General features: G+C 38.6%; 2 long non-coding RNA genes across 2 annotated transcripts; one reads left to right on the top strand and one right to left on the bottom strand.

The window, feature by feature from the left end:
• Positions 1–7: 7 nt before the first annotated feature.
• LOC130708081 (uncharacterized) lies at positions 8–25,889 on the top strand. Its single transcript, XR_009008086.1, has 3 exons — positions 8–3,240; positions 18,581–18,623; positions 20,953–25,889. It is a non-coding gene; the product is annotated as an uncharacterized LOC130708081 (long non-coding RNA).
• LOC130708080 (uncharacterized) lies at positions 3,841–8,214 on the bottom strand. The gene is made up of 4 exons (XR_009008085.1): positions 7,790–8,214; positions 6,460–6,548; positions 6,008–6,107; positions 3,841–5,684 (listed from the first exon to the last, which is right to left on the bottom strand). It is a non-coding gene; the product is annotated as an uncharacterized LOC130708080 (long non-coding RNA).

Genomic DNA, 25,889 nt, shown 5'->3' with positions numbered 1-25,889 from the left:
TTTGAAACACTGCACATCATCATAAATCACTTTAAAACAGGATGGCTGAGGACTTAACCCCTTCCCCACTGAGTCATCAGGGCACTATCCCTTCCTGTCTGTACACAGACTGCACTTCGGAAAGCGAAAATTCTCAGATTTCTACATCTGACTGCTTGGTTTTCCTAGAGACAGATATTCATTTGCGTCAGGATGATTGTCTGTACATACACAGACAGTATGTATATTTATAGTTCCATGCGTGTATTTTTATCTCTTTCTCCCTGCTTCATGCATTTCGTTTGAGGTTGGAAAAGCCCATGGAAAACATGGCTGGGTTGTTTTTATTTTATGCTAACTGGGGATCATATTACTATGTTCTTGTTCCTAGTTTCTCCTTGGCATGAAAGGAAGCTGGTAAAAGGTTAGAAATGCAGGCAATGGCTGCTGTTCCCCTGAGATTGTGGGTAGCCATTACACAGGGAAAGGCCATTATGACCTCCAATTCTGGACTCTGGCTAGAGATGGTAGGCTAAGAGCTTCCTCAGAGGGCACGAGTGTATGTGCATGAGTGTGTGTGTGTGTGTGTATGTGTGTTGCACTGTCTTGCTCTCTGGAGGCTTCAGGTGTCCAGAGGGCTTTAGGCAATCCTTTGAAATAGCCATATCGGGTTTCCAAAGGAGATACTGAGGCAGCTCTGTGCATCCACCGCCTGGATCTGCCATGAGGATTCAGCTTTCAGTGGGGAGGGAAGATGCCTTGGGTTATACAGATACTTCTTCCAGCCTCTCCAAGTGCATTCAGTCAGCATCAACTGCCACGGACAGTGGTGAGCCAGGGTTTTCAGGAGGTTCCTTGAAAGCTAGGCCATGTTAATGGCTACCCTCTCTGAATAAAACCTGGTCCCTGGTCGCTCCCTTTGATCAGCCCCATCTCCGACTGATCATTGACTTTTCCTTCACATAAGCTCCCAGCACTGAATTGAAGATCTGTAGAGGGCTGAGTGTCAGGCTCTCAGTCCACAGCGTGAAGACCAAGGGGTGCCAAGAAGGAAGGCCCTCCTGTGGAGCCTTCTCAGATACTTGTGAGTCCAGAACAAAGGTGGGCTTCAGGCAGAGACCTTCTGTCTGTCTCCTGGAGGCAGAGATTTCCCCTTTCATGGGATTCACCTGTTAAGTTGATCAAATGCCTTGTGCTGAGTTGGACAGTCCTAGATGTGATTTCCTTTCTCATACCATAATGTGTTCCACACAATCCCTTACTAGGTCTCCCCGCTTCTTTCTTTTCTCCTCCTTTTGTCTGCTTCCTGCTGATAACAACTCCTATTCATTGAGCATTTTCACATGAGGCTCTGGTCTTGGCACTTTCATATATTCTTTTATCTAACCCTTACAGCCTCCCTAACAGATAGGTGGGATCATCCGCATTTTACGGATGGGCAACCTGAGACTGAGTGAGTTTAAGTAACTGCCTACTGTCACACAAATGCTAAAAAGAGGTGGCCCTGAAATTTGAACCCAGGTATAGAACTGTCTACAAAGCATTATGTTATCCTGCCTCTCCCTTTCACTTTCTTCCCATGCCCTCTCTTTTTTCTCTTCCTTCAATTTCTTTTTGTGTTCCCCATATTCATAGAAGAGTCTCATTTATTTGCTCAGTCAGAGCACTTACACTTTTAGAGTCCTACTTTCTGGAATAATTGTGTAGCAGTACTTTTTGCCTTTCTTAATAGATCCTTAAATTCTTTTATCCTTTTTCTTGGTTGTCCCATGGCTTCCACCAACCTCCCAACGAAGTGCACAACAGTTGTCACCTATGCACTGGTAAAGTTGAAATAAAGTCACTTTAGCGACCTGAATTTGACCCTGAGGGGAAGCCAGCCCAACCCTGAGCTGGGTCTTCTGGGGTACTTAGGCTTTCTTCCCTTCTGTGAGCTTCAGCCACTAGATGGCGCGCTAAACACATACGCGGGAGAGGACCTAATACCTCCATCTCAGTGTCTCCCCAAAGCTCCCACACGCCCCGCAGACACACTGGCAGCGTGCGACTTCTCGTGCCTGCTCAGGATTTTTCAACCTCAACACCCAAAGCCTTCCCTGGGACCTCAGAAAAGCCTCCCAGGGAAGTCCAGGGAGCACATGTCTGATAAGGGCCCAGGAAGCAAGTTAGCATGCACCCCTTTCTGAAAAAGCCCATAATGATGTAGGATTTGCAATGACTCTCAATTTCTAGTCCATGATTTAAGAGCCCTGTTTTTAAACGTCTCCCACCTAGATCTTTCCCTTTTTTCTGTAACCTAAGAAAGAAACATTAACTAATTGCAGAGAAGAGAGAGAAAGAAAGGAGAGAGATTTTAGAGGGGGGGGGGGATTGATGATGAGTGAGAGAAAGGTAAAAAGAATAAAATTCAAAACTAGATTTTAGAAATGCTAATTCAGGGATTCACTGACAAGACACTGCCTTGACATTGGTCACATAGTAATTTGGAGGGAGGGAAGGAAAGAATGTGCAAAACAGATTTGCTTTAGAGACACTGGGATGGGGGTGATTATTTGATGAAAATGAGAGTAAATGTAAGGAGACATCCAGAAGCTGGTGTGCTAACTGATCAGAACCACGCTGACCTAAGGCTGCAGCGACCTGAGACCAAGACTCAGGAAAATATCCTGTCCCAGGCACCCTGGAGGAACTATGGGTTCTGTCATAGTTGGTCCCCTACACAGAGTAACCCTCGGTGGATCTTACCAACTCGATTCAAAACATTGTTCTATTGCCCGAAAAAATCATTTGCTTAAGAGGAAACCAGAAAAAAATTAAAGAGGAAAAAAGTGCAAACTCTTCAGTGTGGTCTTGAAGGGAAACCACCTCTCCCACTCTGTGATAACCTGTACCCCCAGCAGGAAGAATAGCAGAGCCATTTTTTCACATCTTTGTGGCAGAGACACAAACAGTGTTCACATCGGGGATAATGCTACGTGGTTTTCCTTTCCATCTGCAGACTGTAACCAGTGTTCAGTCTTCAGCCACATTTATGTCATTCAGAATGAAAATGAACTCTTCTCTTTCTCAGCATTCACAGTGTAGGACAAACTGAAGAAATGAACAGCAAAGTCAAGGGGAAAGCCCACAGTGACCATGAACTCAGGATTCTGCTGCTGCGGCTACCCAGAGAAATGCTGAGAAAGGGTAATCCCCAAAAAGAAACACTCTGAAATTTTCTCTGAAATGTCAACAAGCTCACAGGTTTAATCTGAAGTTGAGGTATGTGTATACGTTTTTAAAAAAATAAATAAAAATAAAAGTTACCTGATACATAGTGGCCAAAACTATTGGGAAGAACAGTTTTAATATTCTTTTTTTATTCGTTTAGTTTTGATTACTTCAGAGGTTTTTTTTGGGTGGGAGGGACCTTGAAGGCATTTTTTTCCAGATGGAAAGCTGTTTAATTAAGAAAATGTTGAAGTCCTAATTAGAGCAAATTGAAGTTTTTTTGCCATAGCAGAGATTAAGGAACTATGTGAATGACTTAACGGCTCATTTTAAATCTTTAACATTTAAATTTTAAGTCTTTAACCCCTCAATTTGCTGCTTGAAGCGTTAGTTGTGAATTGGGAGGGGCTGACCTGTACTGGGTTCAAAGTCAGCTATTAGCCATTTAATGCATACAAAAGTTTATATCAATCAGGTTTCAAGGGGAAAATTCTGAATATGTTGCTCTCCATGCCCTTAGGTATAACCAAGTAGAGAGCAATGACCCAATTTCTTTCTCCCAAATGTTTGCAAGAATGCAGACTTCATACCAGGAGTGGTAGAGAATGAGGCAGTCTCTTCCCCTCAGAAGCTCACAGCCCACTGGAGAAGATAACAAATATTAGTCAATTATACTCTCTGCAGCAGTACTGACAACTTTCTCTTCATGTAAAAATTCAGTGCATGACTATGGCTCCACTCCTGTTGGAGATTTTGCCTCTTTGATTCCTGGAGCAGGCTTTACCGTGAAAGAGGCTTCCCATGGCAGCTCCTGAGTGGCACCTGGAAAACTTGCTTGGTATATTCCATTGGCTCTAAAGTCCACTAGGGTCCACAAGAGTCCAAGATACTCTGCCTGGCAGGATGTGCTAGATTGCCTGACAGGCCTTTCATCCTCATTTTCCCAGTTCCCATCTTGGCTCTGTATCCTGCATTTGTCCTGCTAGGATTGCCCTGTCTTTGACTTGTTTCTCTGTATTGACCCCGCACTTCAGGTTTTGATCACATCACTCAGGACATCATCTTATTTACATGAGGAGGGGTTAGCCATAAGGATGGTAATTCATTCATTCAACAAATATTTATTCAATGCCAGGCATAGTTCTAGTCACTAGGGATATAACAATGAACACTCCCTGATCTCATGGAGCTTCTGTGCCAGTAATAGGAAACAGACTATAAGAATATGAACAAATAAATAGACCTAGACCTAGACATGTGCTTGGAAGAGATTTTTAAAAGGGAAGGGAGTATAAGGTGATGAAAGGAAGGAGGCCATATTAGACAAGGGTCAAGGATAGTGATTCTAAGTGAAGCTAGGGAAGAAAGTCACTCAAGTGTCGGGGGAGGGAAAGAACAGTCTAAGTAAGAGGGAACAGCAAGCACATACGCATTGAAGCAGGGACTATGTCACAAATGTGTCTCAGAGGAGCGATGTTGAAAGACTTTAAGTGAGGATGTGTCAGAACCTGATACATGGTGAGGGCTTTTTTTCTCCATTTTAAAAATTTATTTATTTATTTATTTATTTATTAGAAGTATAATTGATTAACAACTGGCATGTTAGTTTCAGGTGTACAGCACAGCGATTCAGATTCTTTTTCAGATTCTTTTCCCTTATAGGTTATTACAAAATATTGAGTAGAGTTTCCAAAAACCTGATACATGGTTTGAAATGGGTGCTACATGGAGAACGGAGTATGGGGGCAAGAATGGCAGCAGGAAGACCAGTGAGGAAGCTATTGTACTAGTGTAAGCGAAAGGTCGGGGGGTAGATTGAATTGGGGTGCCAGGGGCCGTGAAGGTGCAGAAAAGTCAGCCTCTTTGGTATATGTTTTGGAGATAGAGCCAACAAGGGTAGTTTGGGGCAGAAACAATCAAAAAAAATTTTTTTTAATTCCCATTTAACACTCTGGTACAAAGGTTGAGTAGGCTGTTGGTACATGAGTCTAAATTTCAAAGAGTACTGAACAGGGATTATACATTTGGAAGGTTATTTAAAGTATGAGGCTGGGAGAAATCACTTGAGGAGCAAGTATAGATGGAGATGAAGAGCTCTGTGGCCTGGCATACAATATTCAGAAGATGAGAAGAGGATAAGGGACAGGGAAGAGGGGCAGCTCGTGGTGGGAGAAAGGCAGGAGCTCATGGTGGTTTATTCTCACTCACAACTTGAACCATATGTTACCTCTGGCCCTTTCTCCACAAGTCCTTCCTACATGTGTCCGCCTTCAGTTCATTCTGTAATGTGCAGGCCCTGTAACTATCTCCTCCACGGGGTTTTTCCAGAAACTCCAATATAAGTCACTTTCCTTTCTCTGAGAAGGTATTCTGTACAGCATCACTCTTCTGATCTTTTTTGTACTTCATATATGGGTTCTTTCCTTCCAAGCAGATCTTTAAGCTCCTGAGAACATGGAATAGCCTTACATTTATTTTGCATCCTTCACAGCGCCCTGCATATAGTTAAGGCACAAAAATTTACAGTTAAAAGGAGCAATGGCAAAACCCCAGAACACAACCCAAATACAACATATCACTTTAAAGAAGGAAAGAAAAGAAAAAAAAAACTACAGTTAATGAACCAGAGGGTCTCTTTATCTCTATTTATTAAATAATAATAGTAGAAACAAAAGACATAGCACTATAAACCATCAAAATTAAACCTTATACTTGCATTGAATTATGGAATTGTGACATTGAGGCAAAACATTTTATGTAAAGTAATATAAATCTTCATTTTATTCATTCATTTATTCAAAAACTATTTATAGAGCACCTTTTATGTGTTGGATATTTTTCCAGTGTTGGGAATACAGCAACAGACAAAAATCGCTCCTTTCATGGAATTCACGTTCTGTTAGTGAGAGATAAGCACTCTAAAGAAAAACAATGAAGGGAAAAGTAATAGTGAATGAAGAAATGTACCATTTAAGATGGGGTGATCAGACATGATCGGGGCTAGCCTCATCAAAGTGGTTATATGCTGCATGTCAAGGAATCTTTGGCATATCTTCAACTTTGTCAACTCTTCAATCTTTGATTTTGGAGTTGAGTATTAGTCATAGTCTGAAGGAGCTAAGTCTATTGAATGAGGTAGATGATCAAACTGTATAATTCTGGTTGGGGTCAAAATAATAAATGACTATAAAGTAATAAGTTTCCTGCATGGTTCATTAACTGGTTTTGGAGGAAAAAGCTCTGAGTGTCTGACATAGATTAAGTACTTACGTGTTTCAATGAATGAATAATTGGACCATCACTATCTACAGTCTCCTAAGATGACTGCTTTGAAGTCAACGATATTAATTTGAACTCTGCTGTTTAAAAAAAAAAAGAGTAACATTCATTTGTAATCACATCTCAAAAATCTCTGTTAAAAAATGATATTGTTCTAACTTAAATGCTTTTAACCAAAGTCTGTTGCAAAAACTCCAGAATGAAGGTCAAATACAATGTGGTCTTCAAAGCAAGTTAAAAAGTTCAAAGTCGAATTTGTTCTGAATATGTTAACAGGTAACATTCCAAAGTTTCAAATAATATTTTTATTTACAAGTTAAGTATGGGAAATAAAATCATGTGGTCCCTTTACAAATAATTTGTGATGGTGGATTTTGGCAGAAACCTTGGCATTAACTATTGGGAAAACTCAGTCAGTACAAATAAATGTTAGTAACTGCATCAAAATGAGAGGAAGAGCTTAGACTGAAAAAAAATTCCTGATTAGAGAACAGTTTCCATGTTTGGAGATTTCGTTCATTCATTGGATAGGATTTGTTTTGCCTCTGAGAAAGCAGCACAAAATTTGCAGCCAAACAAACCTTAGACTGGAATCCCAGTTTCACTGTTTACTAGTTGTGTGACGTGGGCAAAGTGTCAACCTCCCTGAACTTCAGTTTCTTCATGTATAAAAATGTGAATGGTTATTTTTTATATAAATAATAGGATTCAATTTTTTTTCTAAAGATGATTTTATTACAGTGTTTCATGGTTCAAATAACAGCAAATTTGCGGCTAACTGCTGTAAATGACAGGAAATTTGTCAGCTCACACAAATAAAACATCCTGAAGTGTGGCAAGCTTTTGGGTTGATTTGCTTCAAAAGTTCTCAGTCTTGTTTGTTTTTTTATTGTGGTAAAATATACACAACTCTTACCATTTCAATGATTTTTAAGTGTAGAGTTCAGTGGCATTAAGTACACTCACATTGTTGTGCAACCATCACCACTGTCCATCTCCATAACTTTTTCATCTTCCCAAATTGAAATTCTGTGCCTATTAAACAATAAGTGCTTGTTCCCCCCTTTCCTCAGTCCCAGGTAACCACTATTCTACTTTCTGTCTCTATGACTGAGAATGGCTATTTTTAATGTATGAAATGTGCCTAATACTCAGCTTAATGGTGGGGGAAATGGTATCCACACAAGAGCAGTCATAAATTCAGACTTCTAGCCTAAGGCAAAAGGCAAATGAAACAACACGGGAAGGAGCTAAAGGATCAGACAGAGGTGCTAAGCATCAAACACAAAGAGGAATGACTAAGCATTGGAAAGAGACTCACCTATTATGTATTTTGTGCCAATCTGTCATGAAATCAGAAGCCAGAGCAGTGTTTACTCTTTGTGTCTCCTGTTGGCTCTCACTTCTAAGGCTGTAATAGTCTTCCAACTGGTCTTCTGGCCACCAGACTCATCCTTTTCAATCCATCCTCCAAATGATTGTCACTATAATTTTCTTCAAACATCAACGTTTCATTCCTGCTGCAAATTCCTCAACAGTGAGCAGAGAACTTCAGAGAGAAAGCTCAAGGCTCCCCTGGCCTAGAAGTGACATGGGAAAGTAGGCACTGATGCTAGCAGTAATGATGGAAAACTGGTGGTGGTGTGAAGTTGGATCAAGTTGAAAGGAGGAATGAGGCTTTATGCCTGCAATGTAATACCCGAGTGGAGCTTGGCACCCTGAGATTTCCTCCTGCAAAGAAGGTTTTGAACTTTAACCAACAGATGAATATGGTGTAGAAGATGCCTTGAGGAGCAAGAGAAATGCATGGCCTCAAGGCCATGGTCTTCAGGAAAAAACCACTTGCTACTTTGAGTGTGAGTGGTACAGAATTTACTGGAACTATGAAACCCCTTAGAGACACATCACACAGGGTAAATTGAATAGAGAACACCACCATATATGAAGGGAAAGCAGAGCCCCAGAGCCTCTGTTTCCAATTAAAGAGCAGCTCAACTGCATGATTTGGAAATTGAAGAGCACTGATTCCATTAATTATGGGTCTTAACGACTTGGCTATAAGAAAGTTTGCCTGAGTGTAAACCTGGAATAAGATGGAAATAATTTATTTTCACCACGGTAGACCTCAATTAACCTAGTTATATTTAAAACTTCGAAAAAGGCAAGAAGAAGACTGTGATTTTAATTTTATTTTTATAAACAAAATAATTTATGTTATTTTTAAAAGATTGTGACTATTTTTTTAATTTATTTTTTTGACTTTTATTTTTAATTTAATGTCTCAAAATAGATGGACATTATAACATGACATATGTACACTATTCATGGTGAGCTAGTCTGTCTAAATTATCAAGATTTCTGTATAAGTGATTATAAATAGAAATATAGCGTCAAACAATATTTTAAACCCAGACGTTATTTTTAAGAGGTGTTTTTTGAAAAACAAATATTTTATTATGTGTAAATGAGTAATATTCACCCAGTTTATTGAAGTGACACAAGTACTTAGCGAGAGATTTGAAACTATCTGTTTCACAGATATTCAGAGCATGACAATCTGACTGATGCTTAAAAGAACCAATTTCTTTCCTGTGTTTTCAACTGCAGTAGAGCCAGTTAAATGTTCATCCAACTTTTCAAACTCAATTTATCTCAGTGGAAAAAATAACCCAGTTGATTTTTTGTTCCTCCCTTTCCTCACTGTGTTTTTCCAGCATCCTGATAGCTGTACTTTCATATGCCCAAATACTAGATAACATTTCGGCTTGCTAGAAGGAAAATGTTATAAATATCAGAGCTGTTCAAAGATGAAGAGAGATGTATGCAGAAGCAGTAAACTCCCTGTTGGAGGTATTAAAATAGGGGTTCCTTAGCAGATAATTTAAGTATTAGGTGAGTGGCTAACTCAGGTGAAAGTTTAGCCTTAAAGACTGTAGGAGGCTACAGTTACTATGATTACTATGTATGAACTGATGAATTTCCCTGGCTTCTTTCTGAGAGAAATTTACTTGAAATGTTTGTTATCAAAGTTTGCCTCTAAAGGCACAAGGTAGAGAAGCAAGTGTCATCATAACACAGAAATACTTACTAGTGGGCTGTTCACTTACAAAGTTAGTTCCCAAACATTTTTCTCCATATAACAACTTTGCCCATCAATTAGCACCTTTATCTAATGAGAAGTGATAAAGAACTGCTGAAATTACATGCAGAGATATTAACAAATAGATCTGGCAGAAGAGAAAATCAACAAGAATGGGAAAAAAATGGTACCTCAAGGGAAAATTATTTGGATATCAACAGATTAAAATAAGTCTTTTAGAATATCAATAAAGCCATTGAAAAGCTATTGAATAAGCTTAAAAATGTGATCCTCATGGGGACCGTGCTGTAAAAGTCCAACTGTGAAGTGATGGGTACTAGGTCACGTTATGCAGTTTTGTTGGGAAAATCTTACTCTCCCCCAAATCAACAGGTGAGTCACTCTTTCATCATCCTAAGAATTCAGTGCATGGAGTCCCCTGGTGGCCTAGTGGTTAGGATTCTGGGCTTTCACTGCCATGGCCGGGTTCCAACCCTGGTTGGGGAACTGAGATCCTGCAAGCTGCATAGCGCAGCCAAAAAGAAAAGAAATTTAGTGCACATTTGCAATTACAACTCAATTTGTTAAATCTGAAATAAACTTCATATTTTCCTTTCAGATTTCAAGATAAGGTTGCAAACAAACTTTAAATTATTTGCTATGACATTTAGTACCTGTTGAGATGGATTAATTCTAATGACCTTTTTTCAGGGTTAAATTTTTGCTGAGTAACATGGACCTCTTGCACTTTCACAAAGAGCTCCTCCAAATAATATGAAAACAAACGTAAAATGAGATACATTGTACGAATAATTTTTAAGAAATTATTTAAACTTTCCTACCGTACACAAATCTACAGCAGAAATAGCCGATATATGTCAACCTCAAAGGGAAAAATCTAAGCCTGTTAAAAAAAAAAAATCTAATCTGAAGCTTTTTTGGAAATCTAAGATAATTCCATTAATTAATTATACCAAAAACAGTTTGTGCAAGGCAGGAAGCATCCCCTGGGATGTCTGTCCTCGAATGCAAGGACTATGGCTCATATTTTTAGGTGATTCAGCATACCTACAGTCAGGTATTTCTCCTGGACTAGGTCTGTCCCCCCTCTGCCTGTGATCTCTGCTCCATGAACCCTGCCTTGGCCTCTTGACCTACCTCTAGGGTTTCAGGGTCCAGCACATCAGTCTGAGTACCTACTAGAGTCAATTTCTACTCCCACAACCCTCACAGGTATGTTGACCTAAATAAAGAGGTAAACTGAGGCAAACTCATGAGTTTACTCGGGAAGAGCAGAGGAATTGCAATTTGGGACAAGCAAATTACAGCAAGCTACAGGTGAGTCAGCTGAGGGTTTGTAACACGTTGCATTTGTAGGCAGGGGATGTAGAGGGGAGAGTTCAGTTAGAGTCAGTTAAAATCAAAAACAAATGAAGACCAGCCTTGAAAACTTCCTGAGCAGACAAAGTCAGTCTAGTCACACAAACAAAGCTTGATCCAGCCCACTTTGTGAGACTGACACGACCTGGGTCATCTCTCGTTCGTGCCTTTGGCAAAACTTCTCACGGTTGATGTGAGACAACCTCTTATCAACCCCCATCATCTGAGAGAATTCTCACACTATCAGTTTTCTGTAAATCAGGCGTTTATAGGAAATTATTCTCTTAGTCCATAAGTTTTGTCTTCCTGAGGGCATGTGTGTGAGATTCTCTTTATATCCTCCAGTTTCAAGTTAAATTCTTCCACAGGTATTACCTAGGGTTCTTAAAGTAAATCTATCTCTACCCCAAGGCTCCATCTTAACAGTAAATTATCAGGAAAGACTGCTTTGGACAGGCACAACTTCTAGTTTACCAGAAGCCAATTTGGTTCTTCCCTAGTTACAGAGTAACGCCCCAGGAGAGAGTTGGGAGGTCAGGAAATCCTGGTACTGAGGTGAACATTTAGATCTTCTCATAATTGAGCTAGGAAGACTTTGGAGGGAGAGTCAGAAAAGACAGAGCCTCAAACGCAGACAAGAGCCCAAAGATCAGCCCAAACAGCCTTTCAAGACCTTTCTGGCACCTTCCTTGCCCTTTACAGAACTTATGACCTCACATGTTGGCCATAAACACACTGGCTTTTGGGCCAAGGCAGCAAGGTGAAGCTTTTGCAGAAGGACCCTGAGGTAGTCTTCTTCTCTGTGGGAGTTTTTCGCTTATTTGCTCATCACTGGGAGAAAGAGTTTAACCTCTGGCTGCCTTCCTTTATTACATAATCCATTCGTCACTGAGGGCCCAACCTAGTTGCTGGTTGCTTATTTGGATGAAGAGAATTTTAAATCCTGGACTTTGAATTCTTTAAAACTTATCTGGGTGGCTTAGTGTCATTTTCCTCTATGTTGGTAAATTCATGCCAAATGTGTTTATTTAATGTGATGACTTTTACATGAAGTAATAAGACAAAGTCTTCAGCTACCTATCTTGCTCCTACTTAATTAGATCTCCTTGCATTGGGAATGGGAAACCCAGTCCCCTGTTTCCTCCTGGCTCGAAATAAACCCAGAGCAAGCCCTGAAAGCTCCTCTGTGGGACATACCAAGGCAGTGTCTCACACTCTCTGGAGTTCATCATGGAAATGTGACAGAGATGAGAAATATGTAGACCCTTCTCTGTGTCTGTCTTCCAGACACCCTGTGAGGGCTGGCAAAAATGTTCTTATTCTCCAAATATTCACTGGCATGAATTTGTGTAATAAAATTATGTTTGGGGTTTGTAGTTGGTTTTTTTTTTTTAAATGAACATCTGTTATTCTCTTTCAGTCTAAAGGTTCTGAACCCAGCTGGGCAGGGCAGCTTGGCTTCTTCCATTACCTCTGCAGAGTCACAAACGGAGCCTGCCATCTGTCAGCTGCTTGTTGATTGGCTGACAGGCCACCACTCATCTCCCACAGCTGTTTTGGCTCTGAGAGGCTCCAGGGTGGGGAGGGAGAGAGTCAGGGTCAGCTTGTTCTGTGCATGTAGCCCATGGGAGTTCCAGGAGTGGGGATATTTAATTAAGCTGCTCTGATCAGCCATTACTGGGCTTTGTGTGTATGTGAAGCCGGCAGAGGGTCTGGCTATGCCTTTTAGAATGGTGGGTCGTAGCAGCTTAGTGCTTAGAGCAATTGTTTTTACTTCCTGGTGTCTCTCTTCCCTATGTCTATGATATACATTATAGATAATGTGACCTGTGCTAAGGCAAATGAGAGATGTAGTTGCAATGAGTGCTTTATTTTCACCAAGGAAATATGCTCTTTGGATCTACATTATGAGTTCCATGTTATTCATAAAAGGAAGTTTATTTTCTTTATGCCTCAGCACCAGCAAATACACAAATGCTTCAAGTTCCACAGACCACTCCAACTCTGATAGCTTCAGGACCCTGGCTTTCAAGAGGACCAAAGCATAAGACCCTAAAGCTCTTTCCCCGAACCCTTGAGCCAAATCATACCAGTAGTCATAACCATCCATTTGACACACTGTTGTAGGATGATTACTCTTCCTGACTCGCAGCTCCAGTCTTGTTACTGTCTTGTGCAAACTCCTTTAATGACTTGCAGCTGCCAGCAATACAGGTCACACTCTTTAGCTCGATGTTCAAAGTCCTCTATGATCTGATCTTAAACTGCTTGTCCAAATGCTTGTTGCCAACTACTGCCATTAGTGCCTTCTTCAATCTAGCCAAAATACACCACATATGTTTTCTTTGTTGCCCCTTGATGATCACCCCCTTCTGTACTTTTGCTTATTCTGTTGGCTGATCGCAAGTCCAGATGTCCCCTAACTGTCAAGTCCAAATGCACCTGCTGCATAGAGTCTTTCCAGCGGAGCCCACCTCTGCCACCTCCAGATATCCAATGACTCTCCCCACCCTCTCTCAAAGCACGTTTTAGTATTGGGAAGGCCAAAAAGTTCGTTCAGGTTTGTCCATAAGATGTTACAGAAAAATCCGAACGAACTTTTTTTGGCCACCGCATACTTTATGTCTGGACTTGTGGTTCACAGTGCCCAGTTGCCTACTTCCCCCGGCAGAAGCAGGGAGAACCTGCATGTCGTTACTCTTTCTGCCTTCCCTAGGGCCTTGCAATTAGTGCAGAGTTGATAAATTTTTGTTACAAAGATAGCAATAGACATTTGTGGAGAGCTTTGAAGTTTCCGGAGTGGATTCACTTAATTCATTAACTCACTTAATTCTCATAAGTGAAAGTAGAAAGCACACGTGTTCCCTTTATTAAAAATGAGGAGAGAGGAAAGGGAATTAATTTTTAGTCAGAATTAACTTTTACTTATTTATCAAACTATTATTTGTGTCTTTCTTAATGTCTGCCTCTTCTGCCACATTTTTAAGCTCCTTGAGAGCAGAGCCGTGTCTGTTTTGTCAGTGTTGTATTTCCAGTGCCTAGCACAGTGCCGGACATAGTGTAAAAACTCACTGAACATGGCTAAATGAATGAGGCAATATTATGAGACAAGCAGTGGGCTGAATGTTCTATATGAACAATTCTACTCTCACAGCGGGCGTCATCTCTATCACACAGGCAAGGAAATTAAGTCTCCAGGGTACACAGTGCTTATGTGTGTAACTAGAATTGAAACCCAGATCTCATGATTATAGGTGTTATGTGTTTATCATCACACCATCAGTGCCTTTGGTTGTCTTTCTGTTGTTGCTGTTGTTGTTGTTTTCACCCTTAATTGCTTTATAATTCTATTTTTCTAAAAAAAAGAAATTTCAAGAGTTACCTTAACTCTTAAATATTTAACTCTGTTAATTATAAACAGTTGCAAAACACTGGATAGTGTGTTAGTCACTATTGCCAAGTTCAACAGTATCATTGAGGGTAGATGGGAGTTCACTCTTGGAAGGGAGGAAATAATTTTTTACAGATTTTTCTGCCTCTGTAGTTTCCTGCTTTTGATCTAAGAATGAAACATAATTAAATCCCCATCGCAATTTATTTTGTCCTAAGTGATCCAGAGGAATATTCATAGTTACATTTATTTTAATATTTTATTTATTTATTTATTTATTTATTTATTTATTTATTTGGCTGTGTTGGGTCTTCGTTTCTGTGCAAGGGCTTTCTCTAGTTGCGGCGAGCGGGGGCCACTCTTCATCGCAGTGCGCGGGCCTCTCACTATCGCGGCCTCTCTTGTTGCGGAGCACAGGCTCCAGATGCGCAGGCTCAGTAGTTGTGGCTCACGGGCTCAGTTGCTCCGCAGCATGTGGGATCTTCCCAGACCAGGGCTCGAACCCGTGTCCCCTGCATTGGCAGGCAGATTCTCAACCACTGCGCCACCAGGGAAGCCCCATAGTTACATTTTGATCACTGTCACTGAAGAGAGGAAATGAATGTATATTGAGCAATCTCCTCATGCCAGGACTTTATTTAGGTTAATACCTGATGAGTAAGTATTATTATCTCCTCTATTTTACAAGGGAAGACAGTATTGCTTTTATTTCTAAGCACAGTTTATTTTCGTATCTATTAAAATTCAAATAAAAAATTGAATTTATCATGCAATTGTCCAAATACCCTGCTTTCTCTTTATGTGAAATTTAGGCAAAGATTTTCTTCTGATTAAACAACATTTTTCATACCTAAAATCAAAAGGGGAAACTTTAAATTTGTATTTTTTTCAGTCTTCTTTCATAGTGTTTTAATACTGTGGTTAAGTCGTTGGGCTCGAAATTTTGTGTTTGGTTAACACAAGCCTGCAAAAATGGAATTAAGTAACGTCTGATGATGATGATGACAATGATTTAATGTGTTTGTTTTCTTTTTGTCATAAGATCTGCATATTTCTTTAGCTTCTCCTTCTCAACCCAAGTTTGGGAAGTCAAGTCTGAAACTACTTGCTTTGAAAGGTTTCAACATGATTTCTAAGAGAAAGTTCAGTTTATTCATATTTTACAAATCTATGTTAATCTACATTTACTACCCATCATCTAATTTGCATCTTTAATATTTAATATTTAATAAATCTTTAATATTTAATGTGTCTTTAGTCACAGTGTGTTCTGCTTTTTTTGTGCAGACCTCAATTACTAAACTACTGGTAAGCAGTTAGTTTTCACAAAGTGTATTTGATCAAAACAAAAGACCTTAAGGTCAAAGCTTTGTTCTCTAACACCATTCCCCTGAGCCTGCTTGGTTTCCACAGCATGTTCTTATTATTATGATATGGATTTAAAGAAAGCTTTTAAAAACATGGCAGATTAGCAACATCTAATCATTCCTGGATGCAGCCATTACTCTCAAAATGCATCCAAAACTGACATCACAGAGGATCTTTTATAGAAATTTCTGTTCCTGTGGCTATTCTTGCAGTGCAAAATACTTACGTGAACCCAAAGTTTTCAAAGTGACTATTGAAACCATATCATCTCATGTCTTCTTACAATGTCTTCATGGTCTCACCTCAAATTCATTGCCCTTTTATAGCAAGAGAACCTTGAAAGAAACATCTGCAAAGGGAGTTTGGGACATGGAAATGCCAACTGTAAAAAACGAAAAACGTACCTTCTAAATCAGAGTTTTCTAAATAATTGCATCCGTTTAAATAGAAACAGAAGTTCCTTTTCTGAAGAGGGAAATAGTCTTTTCTTTGATGGGCCCCTATATCCACACACATACTCCAGGGCTCCAGGTCAGTTCTGCAGAGTCCCCAGGTCCAGAGAGATCAGCATCCTTCAAGAACCACAAGGCAAGAGAAGGGGTCCTTGCAGATGCCTCTAGAGCTCTGTCCATCACCCCTGCCACCTCTGCCTGCATGTGATGGGCACCATTTTCTTTCCTTACCATAGTCCTTAGTCTTGACCTCTCAGGATTTATAACTATCGTACACCTTGATGTTAACTGTCATTTCTTGGCCATCAAGTTTAACATCATTTCTCTTCAGTTGTCTGGTTCTGGTCTTTGTAGAGCTCTGGCCTACTTCATCCTTACTGCCTATTTTGTAAACTTCTCTAGTCCCCTTTTTCCACTGGAATTTCCCACCATAATAGCTATTTAATGCCTCTTCCCGCTCAAAGCAGATATAACCCCAGCTGACTGACACAGAAGTTCATCCTTCAGATTCTGACAAGACATACCCAGTGAGTGCACATTATAATGAATGGAGATAATGATTTTTGAAGGCAATAGTTGCCTAACTAATGTCATAAGACAGCCTATATTGCCTATAAGCTCTGTCGTTCTCTCTTATTCTCTGTGCGCCTCCAGCCCTTTTTTGTTTTACTCTTCTTTTGATATGGGAGTATGAATCAGAATAAGTGAAAGAGAAGAGATAAAACAAAACCACAAGGCCAATACCAAGGGAAAAATTCTGATACCTTCAACTGATGAGGAATAAGCCAGAAAATCCATGAGGACCAGTTGAAAGGTATAATCAAATTTTATACAAACATTAATTTATGTAAATTAATTTTAACCACTAACTATTTCAAAATCAAAATGTGGGTTTTAGGAAGCATCTTGCAAAGACCATGCACAGAGCCTTGTCACTTTCTTTGATCAGTTGGCCACATCAAAAATGTTGTGTACAAACTACAGATGAGAGAAACACTTGAATACAGCCTAGGATTGGGATTTCCTAGAAATCTTCATGCTCTCTCCGTCTCTTCCTGGTACAAAGATCTTTCTGTGGGGATTGAAACAGGAAATACACATTTATTCATACATATGTGGCCTCCATTATCAGGATTTCTTCTAGAAGTTTTGAGAATTGTTGAGAAGGAGGCCCATGATATTAAGATAATGCTAAAAATACTAAGAGGATAAATTAAGGAGTTAACCACAATAAAGAAGTGGACTTAATATGTGTCAAATTAAAGATGGCTGACATTATAAATAGCTCAAAAAATCATTACAGAACAACCTGAAATACCAAGATGATTTTTCCAAAATTTTGAACTTGACCAGATGAAGTATTATTTTTTTAAAAAATGAGATCAAAACATCCATATAAAGAGATAATTGGTCAATTATCGAGTAACTGGGATCTCACAATGTCTTAATATCTAGAAATTTGGAAATACTGGATAGTTGGTGGTTATAGGCTCTAGAATTTCATTCCTTTAAAAAAAGTAATAATTCACACTTTGAGTAACTGCTTAAAATTCATGCCATCTGAGTACATGTTGTGAATCTGAATATATTTGAGATTAACCAGTTTCTATGGTCATTAATAGCAAACTGGGGGAGTGGAATCATTAATAAACAAAATGGTTGGAAGAATCATTGGTTTTTGGATTGGAGCAAAGATATGAACTGCATTGAGAACAACCCACTCTCATGGAAGTCTAGACTTCGGAAATTTGGTTTCTGGACCCGAAACTCAAAATTCTTTGGGAAATGGAACGAAAGGAATTAGATTCCATAGTACAAAAGGATTCCATTAACATAATTGAGATAGGCTTTTCTGTTTTTATAAAATAAGAAATAATTAAAAGGAGGAATGGGACATATGACAGAGACTGTTAGCTATCTTTTAACATTCATTCTTCCCTACTTTAGTGTTAAGAAACCCATATTTTTGCTTGGAATATAGCAAATATATATATATATATATATATATATATATATATATATACTCAATCTCCCTTTCAGTTAGAGCTAACCATGTGATTAATTTTGGCCCATATAGTATAAATGGAAGTATTGTTTGACATTGTAGGAGTTCTTAAAGATCAAAAAGCCCTTCTCTGCCCTTTCTCTACCTTGCTGATGTGATGGTTGGAGCTCCAGCAGCCATATTGAAACATAAGAACAAGGACCACCCCTTAAGCATCTTGAGCAAAAGCTTGGAGAAAGACTGGTTCTCTGATGACTTCGAAGTTGCCATCATTCTGGGCTTAATATCTGAAATTATTTTACTTGAGAGAGAATGACACTTTCATCTTTTTTAAGATACTTTTTCTGTGTGTGTGTCAGGGGGAGGGGAAGAATTGGTCCATGTTATTCTTAGATAAACCTAATCCTAACTGATATATTTTATTCTCTCCTCCCCAGGATTCTGCTTGGATGTGGTGTTGGATGTCGAGGAAAGTAGGAGGTAAATGAGACATAGAAGATTCGACATTCATGGCAGCTGCAAACTGTAAACTGCAAAAGTCAATTCCATTTACTCTTCTTTGCTTCTTTGCTGCTAGAGTTTGGGTATATATATATATATATATATATATATATATATATATATATATACACACACACATATATATATATTAAACCACAAACTATGCAAACGTTTTTAATTCTTGCAAGTAAATATTTTAAGCAAATGGGTCAAAACTACACTGAATCTTTTTGGGAGGTTTTGAAAATAGTTCAGAAATTTCTATTTTCAGATTTTGTAGGTATACAGAGAAAGAATAATGCCTGATTACATTAATCATTTTCAGTAAAAAATCACTTATTAATAAAAGCATTTTCATAAAGCTTTTTTCAGAATGAGTTTCTTTTGAAAAACAATTATTTTCCCACTCATTGTTAAAATATTTTACCTTGAAAGAAGATACTGAATTTACTTTTACAAAAAATATCTGCAATGTAGCATACTGTCAGATCTGCTCAAGTCATCGTGGTTTTTACATCATATCACGGTTGACGAAAAGTTTACACTAAAAATAAGAAAAGCGTCATTTTGGACATGTTTTACTGTTTCCTTGTGTTGTACTGTTAGTATTATCTTTAAGATGAAGAATGTTTATTTTTTGGTTTTGAGGTTTTTTTGGCAGAAATATTTTTTAAGCCATTTTTCCATTTTGTGAGCTTTGTCTAGGTTAAAACAAACACTATATGCTGTAAATACACTTAGCCAGGAATACAAAAATCACAATACATTACAATTCTCTGAAAGCAAGCAAATCAGTGAAGATGCCTCTGTCAGTTCCCCCATGGTGTGAGATTCTACTCTTCCCCTGGAATATCTCTGTATGTCTATGACATGTGACTATCTATCTAACTGTCACGCTAGGTGAGGGAAGCCCATGTCAATCTGTACACTAAATCATAGGAAAGAACTACTTCCCTCGTATGTATGTGTGTATATATATATATACACACACACAAACAGAAGTTCTAATATTTTCTTCCCACACTTCAGTGGACAGTTTTGCATACCCTGTGGTATATCCACCCCATTTTGGTTGCTACTGGGGAGCTCGAAATCAACCCCACCTTACAGCATCCATTCATTCAACCACTAATGGAAATACCATAATGTGAGGGTGCCCTAATCATTTCCAAAGTATCTTGTGCAACTAATACAACCCAGTTCAACCCAGAGAATTGATGAACAAGTCCATCCTTCTACCTGCCAGTAATGAGAGCCAACCTGAGACCTTGGACTCCCTACTCCCTGTTTTGTTCCAGTATAAGAGTATGTTGGGCTGGAAAGTCGATTCCAGGCCAGCACCCTTCCATTTAGCTGCATTACCTCTGGGTGGTGAGGCACTGACAACTAAGGAGAAGTGAGGCCAGCACTCGGTTGCAAGGCCTGTTCTCTATTCCAGCATCTTTCCATCAGTGCTTCTTCTCTCTTTTTTAGGCACAGCCCACTCTAGCCATAAGTGAGACCTAGAGCACAGAGTTAGGTTTGGCTCAAGTCTGCCAACGCAGGGACCCATCTTCCTCTCCTACCCTCTAGCCCAGGGTCTGGGCGTCAAAACAGAGAGTCTTATTCCATCTTTTCTTCCCCAGATAATGAGACAGTCACCTTTTAAAGGTAGCCACCTACAGTGACTCTAGAGAACATTTCCTATCTCAACCTCTTTCTAAGAAATGTTGGCCTCAGTGAGTTCAAGTGCTCTTCTAGCTCCTTTCTTGTTGAAGCAGAGAGAACAAAACCAAATTCTATCCCCAGCTGTGCCTGCCTTACAATATATTTTTTTAAATATTTATTTATTTACTTATTTTGTCTGCTCCATGTCTTAGTTGCGGCATGCAGGATCTTTTTTTTAGTTGCGGTATGCATGCGGGATCTAGTTCCCTCACCAGGGATTAAACCCAGGGCCCCTGTGTGGAGTCTTACCCACTGGACCACCAGGGAAGTCCCTGCATTACAATATGGAATGCACACTGTGTTCAAGGCACTGTGACATTTACAGTCAACATTTTATTTAACGCTCACACAGACTAAGGGGTAGTCATGATTATTAACTCCATTTTACAGACAGAGAAATTGAGGCTTAGAGAGGTTACAAAACTGGTACAGTTCAGAAAATGGAGGTTCTATGATACAAACTCAGGCAAGATTAAATTCAACATCCAGAAAATAACCATTATACTATATTAAATTCCATGCTTATATTTGTGGACAACAATAGCTCTCTACCAGAATTATGCTCAGTGGTAATACTGATAGAATATTTTTTCTCAATTAGGTCACAGTGTGTTTGGAGAGGCAGAAAGTTTGTTACAATAGAAATTGGCAAAGGTTGCCTGGAGAATACAGGAAAGAGAGCACCTAACTCTGCTTAGAAGGGCATCAGAGGGAGCTTCATCCAGGAGGAAAGTCTTGAGCTAATCCTTGGAGGAAGAGTAGATGTTGGCCAAGGAAAAAAGACTAGTGGGCATGCCTGGTGAAGGAACCATTTATGCAAATGTGAGGGGGCTTGAGAGAATCTGGCGCACTGGAGGACAGCAGACAGCTTTTCATAGTCGGAGCACAAGAAATGGAATTTTGAATTTTGAATGGAGGAGCAATAAGAGACAAGATGGGAAGAAAAGGCAGAGCGAAGAATACAGAGCCCTTGGCATGCCACGGTAAAGGTGTTGGACTTGTTCTGAGTGCGGCAAAAAGCCATTGAAGGAGTGAGTGTATCATGATAACATTTGCCTCTTAGATAACTCTAAAAATGGATCAGAGTATTGTATAAGGTGTAGAGCCCTGGGTGGAAAGGTTGCATAAATTCATGATGCCATTTTATCCTAAAACTCAGGAGACACCTGAGCCAATGGGACAAACACACAGAACAACGTAGTCCTTTTCACATTTTCGAGCTGATGACCTAGAACCAAACCTGGATTTCTTTTTTCTTTTTTAAAAACATCTTATTGAGACACCTCAGTTTCTTAAGGTTACTCACTCACACACTTACCAACTCATTCTTCATTCAACAGACATTAGTTTGGCATGAGTTTCCAAGAACTGAGCTCAAAGCTAGAGCAAACTCTCCCCATCAACTTGATCCCAGGACAAACCCATATCCTTTAAGCTAAGCCAGAAGAGGCAGACTCTTCCCCCTAAGCAGGAGAGAATGTAGAGCCAGCTCTATGCACCTCTCTCTCCACCCTCCCTCTGCACTTACCTTTGTGCATCCATTTTGTTATCAGAATCACAGTGGGAACACCAGTCACACTGGTCCATGTAGAGTCCCTGCCTTCTAAATAATCATGTGTGGTGACAAAGTGCTGAGCAACCCACATGCCAAAGCCCTGCAGAGCTTTCTGCAGAGGGCCCTGCAGACTATTGTGGGCGAAATGCTAAGTTGGAATCAGAACTGCATTGGCTAAAGCATGTCAGCATTTTTACCTTATTAGACAAATCAGAGGTTAATGAAAATCCCCATGTCGTTTGTAGAGACATTTCAAATAAAACCCACACGGTGTCCACAAAGGAAACTGTGATCTTCCCAGCTCTCCAATCCAGAAAAGGTGAAAATTCTACCTTCTTGCTTGCATAGATTATTTGGAATCTTTAGTGTTAGACTAGGAGCCAACATACCCAAAGTAGAGATTTTCTATTTTTCTGTCATGCTCTTCTTTCCAAATTCTACATTGTCACTGCTTTCACTAGTCCCAGCAACAAATTACTTGAGGACCTATGCATGCAAAGCACTGTTCAGGGCACAGGAGATACAAACATGCATAATAGAGCATCACTGTCCTTGAAGACTTCAGTCTAACTGAAGCAGATATAAGGAAAAATGAATAACACAATAAGGTAAAATATGCTATGTATTAAGTACAGCGTCCAGACAATGGTTTCACAGGAAAGAGGAGAGTTATCAGAGATTAAAAGCAATAGGGAAAAAAGGATAACAGAGAAATAAAATATGAAATGAAAGATACATATCCATTATGGTAGATATTGATTATTACATTTAAAAATTTACATTAATAAGATTGTTTTTAGACGCTATTATCTTTTAAGATATACTAAAAAACAACAAAAGCAAATAAACTCCTGATACTGTAACCGAAGTTTCTGAAAGGAGAATAACTACTGCCATTTCCATGAACTTCATGAAGTTTTCTAGCATGAATAGAAGATCAATGGTAAAAAGTTGAGTCTATCTTTCTTATCTATATTGTGGATATTATTATAACTGAATAAGCTAAAATTAACTTTAAAAAACAAAACATTGTGTTGTAAAATTTGATTAAGTGCTATATACTAAATAAGGGTGAGAGGAAGGGTTTATACTTTCTGGTATAAACCTGAAAGGTATTCCAGTTAAAAAAAAAAAAAAGTAAATATTTTGACTAAAAAATAATTTCAAAACTAACCTAAACATTTTATGATATTATTTTTCAATGACATTTTCCTATTTGTGTGTGCACACATATTTACAACATATTATTATCAATCATATAGTCAATAACAATGTTTGGTTATTGGTTTTCTTTTCCTTAACTGACATTGTTCATCACCTAAGTAATAATAATAATAGAATCTAGTACATTAAAATGAAAAAATTACTTCCAAGAGGAGAGGACATAGACAGCCTGCCATTGTTCACACGGAAGGTATAGTTTGACTCCACATTTGGGTTTTGCAAAGGAGGAGTGTGGGGATTATAAAAGTTCAGGGGATCCACAGAGTGAGAGATTCAATCTTCAGAACGCATATTTTAAAGAAAGACTGGTAGGGGTCCAGGGTAGAGATAATTCCTCTAAACTTGCTTGAGGTTCTAGACTTCAGCAAGAAAGCTTAGGTTCCTTTCTATCTATGGAGCCCATATACAAAGATACGATGGGGCAAAGATAAGAATATGCATTTGGCTGGATCATGCCCCCAGCTGTATTTCTTAGGGATCTGCATCTGGCAGAATGAGTTGCCGAAAGAAAAAATGTATTTCCAAAAATGTGCTATAGATATGGAGATCTTTATAATCCATCAGCCTAAAGGCAGAATTGGTCCTCAGATCTGAAATAGGACATTTAGTTGGAGAGTAATGTGTTCTATTTGCATGGGTTGGAGAGATTCAGAGCCAATAGTGAGTCAGGCCAGCACAGTGACCATAGTTTGGCACTTCTCAAATTTGGTCCCACAATGTCATTTCTCTTATTTTCCCCATGTAACTGTAAATTTCTTGAGGATTATTTCTTCCTCTATTTTTACAACCAAGGGAGTAAACTTCCTGAAGTATTACTTTATATTATGTATAGAATACAATGCTATTGTATATTTAGGTAAAGCATGTATGTCTTAGAAAATCCTAAGAACAAAACAGAAATAACCAGAAATGTACTTATGAATCAATAACATAAAAGCATATATATTTTTTTTGTCAAAATGTATCCCTCTGAATTATTTGTGAAGTACATAGTAATATTTTAAATAATTTCATTAACAGGAGAAAGCAGGTGTCAATGAATGTCCCGTCTCATTACTCTTGCTGAAACTACATCTTCTTATTTGGTATTATTTAACTTCATAAACATTTTTCTCTTGATTATATTATTTCTAATTTCTGGTCTTTTGAAAAAAAATGTTAAGGGATTTCCAACAGAGGAAAACATAAAATTGAAAGAATCTTAATGGTGTTGCAAAATGAATGCTTAGGATAAAATATTTCATAATTTATCATTTAGGATAAAATATAATTTTAAATTCTGATAGTACCATTAAAACTATACCCAATACCCAACAATGTGTTCCATCATATTTCTCATCAAAACTGGCTCTTTGGATATAAACCATAGCCTTCCAATATTGAAATATCATACTGGACAGGTGCACCTATGTACATCCCAATTCACCTGTTGAGGTCTCGTTTATGAGAGCAGAGTCTTCACTCTCTTAATCTCTCAAATTCTCTAAACCACCTTGGGAATTCAGTCTAAAAAAGAGATCTAGAACCTTTTTTTCATTGTCAACTAGTTGTACAAAATATCTGAATGTCCTGTACTTAGTTGCAAATATATGTTGTCCATTGTACTCTTCAAATTAATATCTCTATTAACAAATTGATACGGGTAACTAGATCGGTATGGGATGGATATGTTTCTGAAAGTACTGCCTAGAGAATGGCCTCACTTTTGGCCAACTGTCTTGTAAAGTGCCATATTGATTTTGTTGTAAAGAACATTTGAAATTCTGAAAAGAAATCAATAGGAGGCCCAAATAATTTAGATACTATCGCTTAAATCAGTATATTGCTTTCCATTAGCTATTTGATGTGACATTTTGAAGTATATATTTTGTGATTTATGTTATTATTTATATAAGTTGGTTATAAACACTAAAAAATGATCTTTTACATACCTTATTTAAAAAGTATAATTACTTTAAAATATTGGCTTTCATTGTGACTTTGTTAAATAATCAAAATAAAGACTTCTTTGGAAAAAAAATAATAAAAGCAATAGGGAAGTTTTAGATTATCAGAGAGAGGAGCAACTCAGGAGGGGGGCATGGAGGACTAATATGAACTCTAGGATTGGAAAGTAGTATCTAACATTCATGTAACATTGCCAGGCTCTGTTCCAAGCACTTTATACACAAAACTTTATTTTATTCCTTCCAATATAAATTATCCCTTATATTAAATAGGAGGCAAATACAGCACAGAGAGATTAAGTGACTCGCCCAAAGTCACACAGCCAAGAAGTGGCAAAGTCACGTTGTGATCTCAGTCAGTCAGCGTTCAGAATGTGGACTTAACCACTCTTCCACTACACCCCATAGAATGTGTGAACAGCAGCCAAGTTTCATCCAGGGACAGCAGGTTGAGAGTAGAGGTGGGCAAGTATGTCCATGGGCAGAGAGTAAAAGCTAAAGGGAGTGGGCTGGGTATACAGCAGTGCCCCCAAAACCCTAATATTCTCAGTGTGGCTGACAGACTAAAAGCCATTCACTTCTAGATTTTCAAAGGCAGTTTATTTTATATTTACAAACATCTAATGTCAAAAGTCAAAACTCAAGTAGTAAAATCTTAAATTCAGGCTGCAGTAGTATTGGAGTTGAATGGAAAACTAGGGGAAGTGGTATATTGCATAACTACAAAAATGATAACCAATATGGCCTTCAAACTGTGAAAATGAACAAATTTAGAATTTCTCTAGAATTTGTATTTCTAGAATCAATGTGCAT

The sequence above is a fragment of the Balaenoptera acutorostrata genome, chromosome 4, assembly GCF_949987535.1.
Source record: "Balaenoptera acutorostrata chromosome 4, mBalAcu1.1, whole genome shotgun sequence".
NCBI lineage: Eukaryota > Metazoa > Chordata > Mammalia > Artiodactyla > Balaenopteridae > Balaenoptera > Balaenoptera acutorostrata.
The sequence above is the reverse complement of the archived record's forward strand: the minus strand, read 5'-3'. Positions and strand labels throughout refer to the sequence as shown.